Genomic DNA, 13,620 nt, shown 5'->3' with positions numbered 1-13,620 from the left:
AGGAATCATATCAAATGAGTTTAAATCCACCATCAATAGGTGCATTTGTACAGGGTCAAAGATACGACTTTCAGTAACGCCGCAGAGGGTTTTTGAAACCTCTGAGCCACATTTTCTTCAACGTTTGACTCGCCCCGAAGCAGTAATGTTGTTTGAGCTTCTTTGCCATGCAAGAAAACAGGCATTTAATTCAGCATCATCAGAGTGTTGTTCATTTGACTGTGCTACAGCCCAGAACAGTATATCCATTAATTTATTGTAAGCTTCATGGATTGTGATGTGTCAGGATTCAAACCAAGTGATTTAATGTAGCATTCTTGGCAACAAACTGAATCTCCTCATTAAGCTGAGCATTGTTTAGTAAGGTTACAATGTCTGTTAAACCTGTGTTTTCAGTGTCAGTGTGAGCTCTTCTGAGATGAAGTCTGAGTAGTATTTCAGGTGAGCTGCATGATGCTGTTCTGCCCAAAACCAAGAATTCCAATGTGTAGTTACTGGCTCTGGAGGAAGGGCGATTTTTTTCCCCCCTCAATTACAGCCCTTTCAGCTGCATTTGCAACGTGTTGCCTGTATTGAAGATTGCAGCATGAGCAGTGTTTGAAGATCTTTTTAATGTAACTGACCAGTTTCTCGATTTTACCAAACTCGCCTTTTCCATAGTTCACTGACAAGAGAAATTATATATGCAATAATGTGGACAGTATTAGGCATTACACCTTGGAGGATAGATTTGAAAGATTTTGTCAAGTAAGTTGCATTGTCACTAATAAAAGCCAATACTTTGTTGAAATCTGCACCGTATTTTCAAATGGTTTTGATTATCACTTGGGAAACTGTGGTGTAATTAACTTCTAAGTGGATGCTGTCTGCGAGCACAGTTGTTAGCTTTCCTGACTGTACATCTTTGGCCTTACCAGGCATAAAATCAAACAAAACCTGCAGTACATAGTCGTCTTGCTCATCAGTGGACTCATCACAAATAATTGCAAAAGACTCACATGCATTAATCTGAAACTTCAACTCCTCAAATGTGTAGCAAAAATCTTCGGTAGGTAGTAATTTATTTCAACTTGGCAAGCAACCACTATTTTGCACATTATGTTGAATGAATATCCACAGTTTTGGGTAAGCAAATTTTTCCAATGGTATGCTGGCACTTGCAAAAGCATCCACAAGTTCCATTGATCAACTGATGATTTTCTGAGCTTTCTGTCGACTTCTTAAAAAGCGATGAAACCGTTGCTTGTTTTTTTGAATGTTTGTTTTCCAGCAGTGCGGTGTCAGATGCTCTCTTTCTGCTGTGATGGCTTTTGGACTTTAAGTGGCGCTGAAGAACTATTGCCCACTGTGTGTGGTCCAATGAAACATTGAAGCTTGTACAAAGCAGTATTCCACAATTGGCATGCAGAATTTGGGTTCCAAATTCTTTCACTTGATGTGCTGCAGTAATAGTGATGGCTGATTTTGATTTGCTCATTTTGGCATTCTCACTTGTCTGCTAACACTTGAGTCTGCTTCTCTCAAAACTGCACAGGACGCCCTCCCTTATCTACCAATCAGACCTGTGCCTTGTTGAGCCTTGTTTCAATCAATAAAAAATGTGATGTTTGCAACGTGCCCAGTAATCAGCCTTGTATGAATTCACAAAATGGCCAATTTCACAGAGGACATGAGATTCCATGGAGGACCCGTGATTTCACAGTCCGTGATGCATTTTTCGCGGCTGTGCATTTGGTAGGACCCTAGTTATGAGCACTATATAAATGAAAATTGTTGCTGAGTGCTTTAAAAATTTTCCAGATGCTGAGCACCCACAAGAAATGGTACTGCATAGAACATTCACTGTTTTATGTCGATCTTTTTTTGCATTTGTGTGTTCGGGCAGAGGGCAGGAGAGATTAAATGACAAAGATGTCATGGAACAAAGACAAGGGGAGTGCTAATAGTTGTAGTAAAAGACAAAGCATTAGCCCAGAGTGTTAATAGCAGAATAATGAGCAGCTCAGTCCAAAAGCACAAACATGAAAAACAAGTTTAAGATAGACATGTGGTTAAAAAATTAAATTAAATTAAAAAAGCCAATCATGCTCTGAAATAGTTGAACTCAATGTTGAGTCCAGAAGAGTGCCTAATCGGAAGATGCGGTACTGTTCCGCGAGCTTGCATTGAGGTACACTGGAACACTGCAACAGTCCAAGGACAGGAATGTGGACATGAGAGTAGGGTGGTGAATTAAATTGGCAAGCAACCGGAACCTCAGGGTCACGCTTGCGGACTGAGAGGAGGTGTTCCACAAAGCAGTCACCCAATCTGTGTTTGATCTCCCAAATGTAGAGAAACCACATCGTGAGCAGCGAATACAGTATACTAAATTGAAAGAAGTACATTAAATCAGTTTCTCTTTCCACAGATGCTGCCAGACCAGCTGAGTATTTCCAACATTTGCAACAATCTTCAGCCAGAAGTGCCGAGTTGATGATCCATCTCGGCCTCCTCCTGAAGTCCCCAGCATCACAGATGCCAGACTTCAGCCAATTCGATTCACTCCACATGATATAAAGAAATGACTGAAGGCACTGGATACTGCAAAAGCTATGGGCTCTGACAATATTCCGGCAATAGTACTGAAGACCTGTGCTCCAGAACTTGCCGCGCCCCTAGCCAAGCTGTTTCAGTACAGCTACAACACTGGCATCTACCCTGCAATGTGGAAAATTGCCCAGGTATGTCCAAGAAGCAGGACAAGTCCAACCCGACAAATTACCACCCCATCAGCCTACTCTCAATCATCAGTAAAGTGATGGAAGGTGTCATCAACAGTGCCATCAAGCGGCACTTGCTTAGCAATAACTTGCTCAGTGAAGCTCAGTTTGGGTTCCGCCAGGGCCACTCAGCTCCTGACCTCATTACAGCCTTGGTTCAAACATGGACAAAAGAGCTGCACTCAAGAGGTGAGGTGAGAGTGACTGCCCTTGACATCAAGGCAGCATTTAACCGAGTATGGCTTCAAGGAGCCCTAGCAAAACTGAGGTCAATGGGAATCGGGGAAAATCCTCCGCTGGCTGGAGTCATACCTAATGCAAAGGAATATGGTTGTGGTTGTTGGAGGTCAATCATCTGAGCTCCAGGACATCACTGCAAGAGTTCCTCAGGGTAGTGTCCTAAACCCAACCATCTTCAGCTGCTTCATCAATGACCTTCCTTCAATCATAAGGTCAGAAGTGGGGATGTTCGCTGATGATTGCACAATGTTCACACCATTCGTGACTCCTCAGACATTGAAGCAGTCCGTGTAGAAATGCAGCAAGACTTGGACAATATCCAGGCTTGGGCTGATAAGTGGCAAGTAACATTCATGCCACAGAAGTGCCAGGCAATGACCATCTCCAACAAGAGAGAATCTAACCATCTCCCCTTGACATTTAATGGCATTACCATCAACATCCTAGGGGCTACCATTGACCAGAAACTGAACTGGAGTAGCCATATAAATACCGTGGCTACAAAAGCAGGTCAGAGGCTAGGAATCCTGAGGCGAGTAACTCATCTCCTGACTCCCCAAAGCCTGTCCACTATCTACAAGGCACAAGTCAGGAGTGTGATGGAATACTCTCCACTTGCCTGGATGGGTGCAGCTCCAACAACACTCAAGAAATTTGACACCATCCAAGACAAAGCAGCCCGCTACAAACATTCACTCCCTCCACCACCGACGCACAGTGGCAGCAGTGTGTACTATCTACAAGATGCACTGCGCCAATGCACCAAGGCTCCTTAGACAGCACCTTCCAAACCTGCGACCTCTACCAACTAGAGGGACAAGGGCAGCAAATGCCTGGGAACACCACCACCTGCAAGTTCCCCACCAAGTCACACACCATCCTGACTTGGAACTTTATCGGCGTCCCTTCACTGTCGCTGGGTCAAAATCCTGGAATTCCCTTCCTAACAGCACTGTGGGTGTACCTACCCCAAATGGACTGCAGCAGTTCAAGAAGGCAGCTCACCACCACCTTCTCAAGGGCAATTAAAGGTGGGCAATAATTGCTGGCCTGGCCAGCGACGCCCAAATCCCATGAATGAATTTTTTAAAAGTTCTGTTTTTATTTCAGTAAGTAGTGCAGATAAAAACAGGAAGCTACAAAGGGACGTAGATAGAATAAGTGAATGGGAAAAACTGTGAGAACTGGAGTTCGATATGGGGAAGTGCAAGGCCATTCACTTTTGACCCAAGAAAGACAAATTCTAAATGGTGAGAAACTGGGAACTATAGATGAGCAAAGAGATTTGTGTGTCCATTTACATAGATCGTTAAAAGCTAGTGGACAGGTAGAGAAGGAAATCAAAAAGGGTAATGGAATTTTGGCCTTTATCTCAAGGGGGCTGGAATACAAAGGGGAAGAAATTGTATAGAACCTTGGTCAGATCCCATTCATTCAGTTCTGGGCACCCCACCCCAGATCATTCAGTGAAATTGGGAAGCAGCTTTCACACAAAGGATGGTAGAAATCTGGAACTCTTTCCAAAAGGCTATAGATGCTGGATCAATTGAAGATTTCAAGATTGAAAGATTTTTGTTGGGTAGGAGTTTCTCAAGGGATATGGATCAAAAGCAGTAAATGGAGTTGAGGTACAAATTAGTTATGATCTAGTTGAATGGCAGAACAAGCTCATGGGGCTGAGTGGTCTACTCCTGTTCATAGAAACATAGAAAATAGGAGCAAGAGAAGGCTATTCGGCCCTACAGGCCTGCTCCGCCATTCAAAAAAGATCATGGCTGATCGTCTAATTCAGTACCTTGTTCCCGCTTTCTCCCCATATCCCTTGATCCCTTTGGCATTAAGAAATATATCTATCTCCTTGAATATATTTAATGACTTGGCCTCCAGTGCCTTCTGCAATAGAGAATTCCACAGGTTCACCACCCTCTGAGTGAAGAAATTTCTCTTCATCGCGGTTCTAAATGTTATACCCCGTAATGGTTCTGGACTCCCCATCCATCATGAACATCATCCCTGCATCTAGCCTGTCTGGACCTGAATTTTATAGGTTTCTATGAGATCCCCTCTCATTCTTCTAAATAGGCCTAGTCGACCCAATCTCTCGTCATACATCAATCCTGCCATAGTAAATCTTCTTTGCACTCCCTCCATGGCAAGAACTTCCTTCCTCAGATAAGGAGACCACAATTGTACACAATACTCCAGATGTGGTCTCACCAAGGCCCTGTATAACTGCAGTAAGACATCCTTGCTCCTGTACTCAAATCCTCTTGCAATGAAGGCCAACATACCATTTGCCTTCCTAACTGCTTGCTGCACCTGAATGCTTGCTTTCAGCGACTGGTGTACAAGGACACCCAGGTCTCGTTGCACCTCCCCCTTTCCCAATCTATCACCATTCAGATAATAATCCGCCTTTCTGTTTTTACAACCAAAGTGGATAAACTCACATTTATTTCTATGCGTGGAGCCAGAGGAAGTGGGTGAGGTACTTTACTTTGCATCAGTATTCACCCAAGAGAAGGACTTGGTAGCTAATGAGTCTAGGGAAGGGAGTTTAGATAGTCTGGGTCATGTCGATATCAAAAAGGAGGAGGTGTTGGGCGTCTTGCAAAGCATTAAGGTAGATAAGTCCCCAGGGCCTGATGGGATCTACCCCAGAATACTGAGGGAGGCAAGGGAGGAAATTGCTGGAGACTTGACAGAAATCTTTGTATCCTCATTGGCTACAGGTGAGGTCCCAGAGGACTGGGGAATAGCCAATGTTGTTCCTTTGTTTAAGAAGGGTAGCAAGGATAATCCAGGAAATTACAGGCCGGTGAGCCTTACGTCAGTGGTAGGGAAATTATTGGAGAGGATTTTTCGGGACAGGATTTACTCCCATTTGGAAACAAATGGACTTATTAGCAAGAGGCAGCATGGTTTTGTGAAAGGGAGGTCGTGTCTCACTAACTTGATCGAGTTTTTTGAGGAAGTGACAATGATTGATGAAGGAAGGGTAGTGGATGTTGTCTACATGGACTTCAGTAAAGCCTTTAACAAGGTCCCTCATGACAGACTGGTACAAAAGGTGAAGTCACACAGGATCAGAGGTGAGCTGGCAAGATGGATACAGAACTGGCTCGGTCACAGAAGACAGGGTGGCAGTGGAAGGGTGCTTTTCTGAATGGAGGGCTGTGACTAGTGGTGTTCCGCAGGGATCAGTGCTGGGACCTTTGCTCTTTGTAGTATATATAAATGATCTGGAGGAAAATGTAGCTGGTCTGATTTGTAAGTTTGCGGACGACACAAAGGTCGGTGGAGTTGCGGATAGTGATGAGGATTGTCAGAGGATACAGCAGGATATAGATCAGTTGGAGACTTGGGCGGAGAAATGGCAGATGGAGTTTAATCCGGACAAATGTGAGGTAATGCATTTTGGAAGATCTAATACAGGTGGGAAGTATACAGTAAATGGCAGAACCCTTAGGAGTATTGACAGGCAGAGAGATCTGGACGTACAGGTCCACAGATCACTGAAAGTGGCAACGCAGGTGGATAAGGTAGTCAAGAAGGCATACGGCATGCTTGCCTTCATCAGTCGGGGCATAGAGTATAAAAATTGGCAAGTCATGTTGCAGCTGTACAGAACCTTAGTTAGGCCACATTTGCAATATTGCATACAATACTGGTCGCCACACTACCAGAAATATGTGGAGGCTTTGGATAGGGTACAGAAGAGGTTTACCAGGATGTTGCCTGGTCTGGAGGGTATTAGCTATGAGGAGAGGTTGGATAAACTCGGATTGTTTTCACTGGAACGACGGAGGTGGAGGGGCGACCACAATGAGGTTTACAAAGTTATGAGTAGCATGGACAGAGTGGATAGTCAGAAGCTTTTTCCCAGGGTGGAAGAGTCAGTTACTAGGGGACATAGGTGTAAGGTGCGAGGGGCAAACTTTAGATGGGATGTGCGAGGCAAGTTTTTTTACACAGAGGGTGGTGTGCCTGGAACTTGCCGGGGGAGGTGGTGGAAGCAGGTATGATAGCAACGTTTAAGAGGCATCTTGACAAATACATGAATAGGATGGGAATAGAGGGATACGGACCCCGGAAGTGCAGAAAGTTTTAGTTTAGACAGGCATCAAGATCGGCGCAGGCTTGGAGGGCCGAATGGCCTGTTCCTGTGTTGTACTGTTCTTTGTTCTTTGTTCTTTATCCACATTATACTGCATCTGCCATGTATTTGCCCACTCACTCAGCCTGTCCAAATCACACTGGAACTTCTCTGCATCCTCCTCACAGCTCGCACTCCCACCCAGCTTTGTGTCATTGCAAACTTGGATATATTATACATTTAATTCCCTCATCTATGTCATTAATATATATTGTGAATAGCTGTGGTCCTAGCACTGATCTCTGTGGTACCTCACTGCCTGCCATTTGGAAAAAGACCTGTTTATTCCTACTCTTTGTTTCCTGTCTGCCAACCAGTTCTCTATCCATGTCAGTACCTTACCCCCAATCCCACGTGCTTTAATTTTGCACACTAACCTCTTATGTGGGACCTTATCAAAAGCCTTTTGAAAACCCAAATGCACCACATCCACTTGTTCTCCCTTATCAATTCTACCAGCTACATCCTCACAAAACTCAAGTCGATTTGTTAAGCATGATTTCCCTTTCGTAAACCCATGCTGACTTTGTCCAATCCTGTTTATGCTTTCCAGATGTTCTGCTAACACATCCTTTATAATAGATTCTAGCATTTTCCCCACTACTTGATGTAAGGCTAACTGGTCTGTAATTCCCTGTTTTTTCTCTCCATCCTTTTTTACATAGTGGGGTTACATTTTCCACCCTCCAATCTGTAGGAACTGCTCCAGAGTCTATAGAATTTTGGAAAATGACCAATGCATCCACTATTTCCAGGGCCACTTCCTTTAGTACTCTGGGATGTAGATTATCAGGCCCTGGGGATTTGTCAGCCTTTAACCCCATTAATTTCCCTAGCACTAGTTTTTACTAATACTGATTTTCTTCAGTTCCTCCCTCTCATTAGACCCTTGGTTCCCTAACATTTTGGGAGGTTATTTGTGTCCTCCTTTGTGAAGACAAAACCAAAGTATGTGTTTAATTGTTCTTCCATTTCTTTGTTTCCCATTATAATTTCCCCCATTTCTGACTGTAAGGGACCTACATTTGTCTTCACTAATCTTTTTCTCTTCACATATTTATAGAAGCTTTTACAGTCAGTTTTTATGTTCCTTGCAAGTTTACTCATACTCTATTTTCCCCCACTTAATCAACCTCTTTGTCCTCCTTTGCTGAATTCTAAACTGCTTCCAATCCTCAGACTTGCTGCTTTTTCTGGCAATTTTATATGCCTCCTCTTTGGATCTAATACTATCCCTAATTTATTTTGTAAGCCACAGTTGAGCTACCTTTTCTGTTGCATTTTTGTGCCAGACAGGAATGAATAATTGTTGTAATTCATGCACACGTTCTTTAAATATTATCCATTGCCTATCCACCGTCAACCCTTTTAGTAAAGTTCCCCAATCTACCATAGCCAACTCACGCCTCATACCTTCATAGTTTCCTTTATTTAGATTCAGGACCCTAGTTTCGGATTCAACTACTTCACTCTCCATCTTAATGAAGAATTCTATCTTGTTATGGTTGCTCCTTCCCAAGGGACCCCGCAACAAGATTGTGAATTTAACCTTTCTCATTGCACAATACCCAGTCTAGGATAACCTGTTCTCTAGTTGGTTCCTCAAGGTATTGGTCTAAAAAACCATCACGTACCCACTCCAGGAAATCCCCCTCCACAGTATTATTGCTAATTTGGTTTGACTAATCAATATGTAGGTTAAAGTCACCCATGATTACAGTTGTACCCTTATTGCATGCGTCTCTAATTTCCTGTTTAATGCCATCCCTTACATCTCCACTATTGTTTCGGGACCTATAGACAACCCCCATCAACGTTTTCTGCCCCTTGGTGTTTCTCAGCTCCACCCATACAGATGCCACATCATGATTTTCCGAGCCAATATCCTTCCTCACTTTTGCATTGATTTCCTCCTTTACTAACAACGCTACCCCATCTCCTTTCCCATTTTGCCTGTCCTTCCTAAATATTGAATACCCCTGGATGTTCAGTTCCCATTCTTGGTCACCCTGCAGCTATGTCTCCGTAATCGCAACTATATCATAACCATTTATATCTATTTGCACTGTTAATTCATCTACCTTATTGCGAATGCTCTGCGCATTAAGACACAATGCCTTTAGACTTGTCTTTTTAACATTGTTAGTCACCTTAGCTTTATTTTGCACTATGGCCCCATTTGTCTCTCGCCGTTGTTTTCTCTGCCTTCCACTTTTGCTTCTTAGCTTTCTGTCTTTCGTTTCTATCCTAGTTTCCCTCTCCTCTGTCTCCCAGCTCAGATTCCCATCCCCCTGCCATTCTAGTTTAACCCCGCCCCCCGACAGCACTAGCAAACACCAATCCCCACCACCCCCCTTGCCTCCCACCAAGGAAATTGATCCCAGTCCTGGCCAGATGCAACTCGTCCAGCTTGTACTGGTCCCACCTTCCCCAGAACCGGTCCCAATGTCCCAGGAATCTGAATCCCTCCACGCTACACCATTTCTCCATCATCAGATATATCCTGCTATTGCTGCTCCCGCTAGCTGGTGGCACTGAAAGTAATTCTGAGATTACTACCTTTGAGGCCCTACTTTTTAATTTACGCCTAACTCCCTATATTGAGCTTGTAGGACCTCATTTCTTTTTTTACCTATGTCGTTGGTACTGATATGTACCACAACAACTGGCTGCTCACCCTCCCCCCTCAGAATGCCCTGCAGACGCTCAGAGATATCCTTGACCCTAGCACCAGGGAGGCAACTTACCATCCTGGAGTCTCCGTTGCGGCCGCAGAAACACCTGTTTGTTCCCCTTATGATTGAATCCCCTATCACTATAGCCCTGCCACTCTTCTTCCTCCCCTCCTATGCAGCAGAGCCACCCATGGTGCCATGAACTTGGCTCTTGCTGCTTTCCCCTGAACCATCTCCCCCAACAATATACAAAGCGATATATCTGTTAGAGAGGGGGATGGCCACAGGGACTCCTGCCCTACCTGCCTTCCTCTGCTCTGCCTGGTGGTCATCCATTCCCTTTTTGCTTTTGCAGCAGTTGCCTGTGGTGTGACCACCTCACCAAATGTGCTATCCACTATGATCTCAGCACCGCGGATGCTCCACAGTGAATCCACCGGCAGCTCCAACTCCATAATATGGGTAGCCAGTAGCTACAGATGGATACAACCCCTGCACACCTGCTCATCAGGGACACTGGAAGTGACCCTGATTTCCCACATAGTGCAGGAGGAGCATATCATGGGTGCGAGATCTCCTGCCGTGACTTACCTTTAGATTACTTAGTTACTCCCTTTAATTAAAAGATACTAATTACGCGAGGGGACTTGTTCTACTCCAAACACTACCCACTACAATCTAAAGTTTTAATTAACTACTTAATTATTTTATTTAATTATTTATTTTATTTTCCTTTTTTAAAATATATTTTATTAATCTTACCACTAGTTCCTTTGCTATCTTAAACATAAGGATTAGAATGGACCTTAATTACTTACCAGATACTCACCAAACAGATAGCTTCTTCCCTGCTCTTGCTGTTGATTGTAATGTCACTCTGATGTCACTTTTCGATTCTTCCCTGGCTCCTCCCCTGCTGCTCCCGCTGTGCTCCTCTCTCTCTGTCTCCGACTCTGGTTTGGTGCACTTTTTGAACCTCCGCTTCTCGGGCTGTGCTCCTCTCTCTCTGTCCGACTCTGGTTTGGCGCACTTTTTGAACCTCCACTCCTCGGGCTGTGCTCCTCTCTCTCTGTCCGACTCTGGTTTGGCGCGCTTTTTGAACCTCCACTCCTCGGGCTGTGCTCCTCTCTGTCTCCTGCTCCTCTCTCTCTCTGTTACTATGTAGATTGGGCTTGTCTGTGAGGTCTTTTACAAGCAAGTTGGTTGCTGACAATCACTGTCTAGGTTCCTACAAAATAAATGGAAATTGGGCCATATAATGTACCCTTGCAATCCCCACTAGAAAGTGCATGTGTGTTACCTTAGGGTGAGGATAGGATTAGGCTTGTCTGTGATGCCCTCCACAGTCAAACATTACTGAACCTTACACATAAAGAATGGCAGCTTTAGTAAGGTACTGGGGGCCTGACAGCATGCTTGGAACCATATCATACCTTACAGACAATGTCCCAGACACCGACATCACCATCCCTGGGTATGTCCTGTCCCACCAGCAGGACAGACCCAGCTGAGGTGGCGGCACAGTGGTATACAGTCGCAAGGGAGTTGCCCTGGGAGTCCTCAACATTGACAGCAGACCCTATGAAGTCTCATGGCATCAGGTCAAACATGGGCAAGGAAATCTCCTGCTGATTACCACCTACCACCCTCCGTCAGCTGATGAATCAGTACTCCTCCATGTTGAACACCACTTTCAGGAAGCACTGGGGGTGGCAAGGGCGCAAAATGTACTCTGGGTGGGGGACTTCAATGTCCATCACCAAGAGTGGCTCGGTAGAACCACTACTGACCGAGCTGGCTGAGTCCTAAAGGACATAGCTGCAAGACTGGGTCTGCGGCAGGTTGTGAGGGAGCCAACACGAGGGAAAAACATACTTGGCCTCGTCGTCACCAATATGCCTGCCGCAGATGCATCTGTCCATGGCAGTATTGGTAGGTTTGATCATCACACAGTCCTTGTGGAGACGAAGTCCTGCCTTTACATTGAGGATACCGTCCATCGTGTTGTGTGGCACTACAACCATGCAAAATGGGATAGATTTCAAACAGATCTAGCAATGCAAAACTGGGCATCCATGAGGCACTGTGGGCCATCAGCAGCAGCAGAATTGTACTCAACCACAATCTGTAACCTCATGGCCCGGCATATGCCCCACTCTACCGTTGCCATCAGGCTAGGGGACCAACTCTGGTTCAATGAAGAGTGTAGGAAGGCATGCCAGGAGCAGTACCAAGCATACCTCAAAATGAGGTGAAAACCTAGTGAAGCTACAACCCAGGAATACTTGCATGCCAAACTGCGTAAGCAGCACGTGATAGACAGAGCTAAGTGATCCATAACCAATGGTTCAGATCTAAACCCTGCAGTCCTGCCACATGCGGCGGTGAATGGTGGTGGACAATTAAACAACTAACTGGAGGAGGTGGCTCCACAAATATCCCCATCCTCAATGATGGAGGAGACCAGCACATCAGTGCAAAAGATAAGGCTGAAGCATTTGCAACAATCTTCAGCCAGAAGTGCCGAGTTGATGATCCATCTCGGCCTCCTCCTGAAGTCCCCAGCATCACAGATGCCAGACTTCAGCCAATTCGATTCACTCTGCGTGATGTCAAGAAACGACTGAAGGCACTGGATACTGCAAAGGCTATGGGCCGTGACAATATTCCGGCAATAGTACTGAAGACCTGTGTTCCAGAACTTGCCGTGCCCCTAGCCAAGCTGTTCGAGTAGGGCTGCAACACTGGCATCTACCCAGCAATGTGGAAAATTGCCCAGATATGTCCTGTACACAAAAAGTAAGACAAGTCCAACCTGGTCAATTATCGCCCATCAGTCTACTCTCAGTCATCAATTAAGTGATGGAGGGTATCAAGCGGCATTTGCTTAGCAATAACCTGCTCAGTGATATTCAGTTTGGGTTCTGCCAGGGCCACTTGTTGTGCCTAATCCGCACTTACTCTTAAAGAATCCACGGAATCCGATTGATGAAAGGTATATCAATATTTTATTCACACACTAAATCATCAAATACAAGCTCTCACTAACTTGCACAGAATAACACCCGTCAAGGCATGAGGTGATCAGTCTCGGACTTGCGGCTGCTCTTCATTTCCCTGAACCCTTGGCTGAGAGGCATCTTCTCGAGTGTTCTTCCCTGGGTTCTCGTGCCTTTCCCAGTTTCAGTCAGGGGTTAAATCTTGTTTCCAAGACCCTCCCCTCTTACTCACTCATAGGGATCTGGTATAATGACATAATGATAATTCCTTATTTGGCTCAGTGAGAACCTGTTCAACATTTTACAGTTTCCCATTGTCTATTCTGAGTCTAATCATATCTGGTGTCCATGATGACTCCTTTATCTGCCACGTGCAAGGATAGTGTCTGGGATCATCAATATGTCTTTTCTACACTGTCTACAATTCCTCGGCCATCTGTGTGCTGTGGCCCCTTTCTACCCAGCCCCCCCTATGCTTTAACACACTGTCCATTGTTGTGTGACTAGCCCCTTTGTTTCTGCTAAGTTCTTACGTGTTTTTACTATGTGTTTTTACTGGGTCTACAGTCCCCCTTTGATCCTGCAGGGCTATGCCCAAGGGATCACACTCTCATGTCTATTAGGTAGTACACTTGTGCAATTACAATTTCATTTTCAAAGCAAAAGCATAAGCAGTGTAATGTTAAAGAAAGCACATTTAAGCATCACTATTACATAAGCAGTCAATTGTGCGAACATAACACAGTCGCAATTTCATGTTTAGAGTACATTGATCATTCACTAATTCA

Source organism: Heterodontus francisci, chromosome 23, assembly GCF_036365525.1.
Source record: "Heterodontus francisci isolate sHetFra1 chromosome 23, sHetFra1.hap1, whole genome shotgun sequence".
NCBI classification, from domain to species: Eukaryota; Metazoa; Chordata; class Chondrichthyes; order Heterodontiformes; family Heterodontidae; genus Heterodontus; species Heterodontus francisci.
This window is presented reverse-complemented; position numbering follows the sequence as displayed.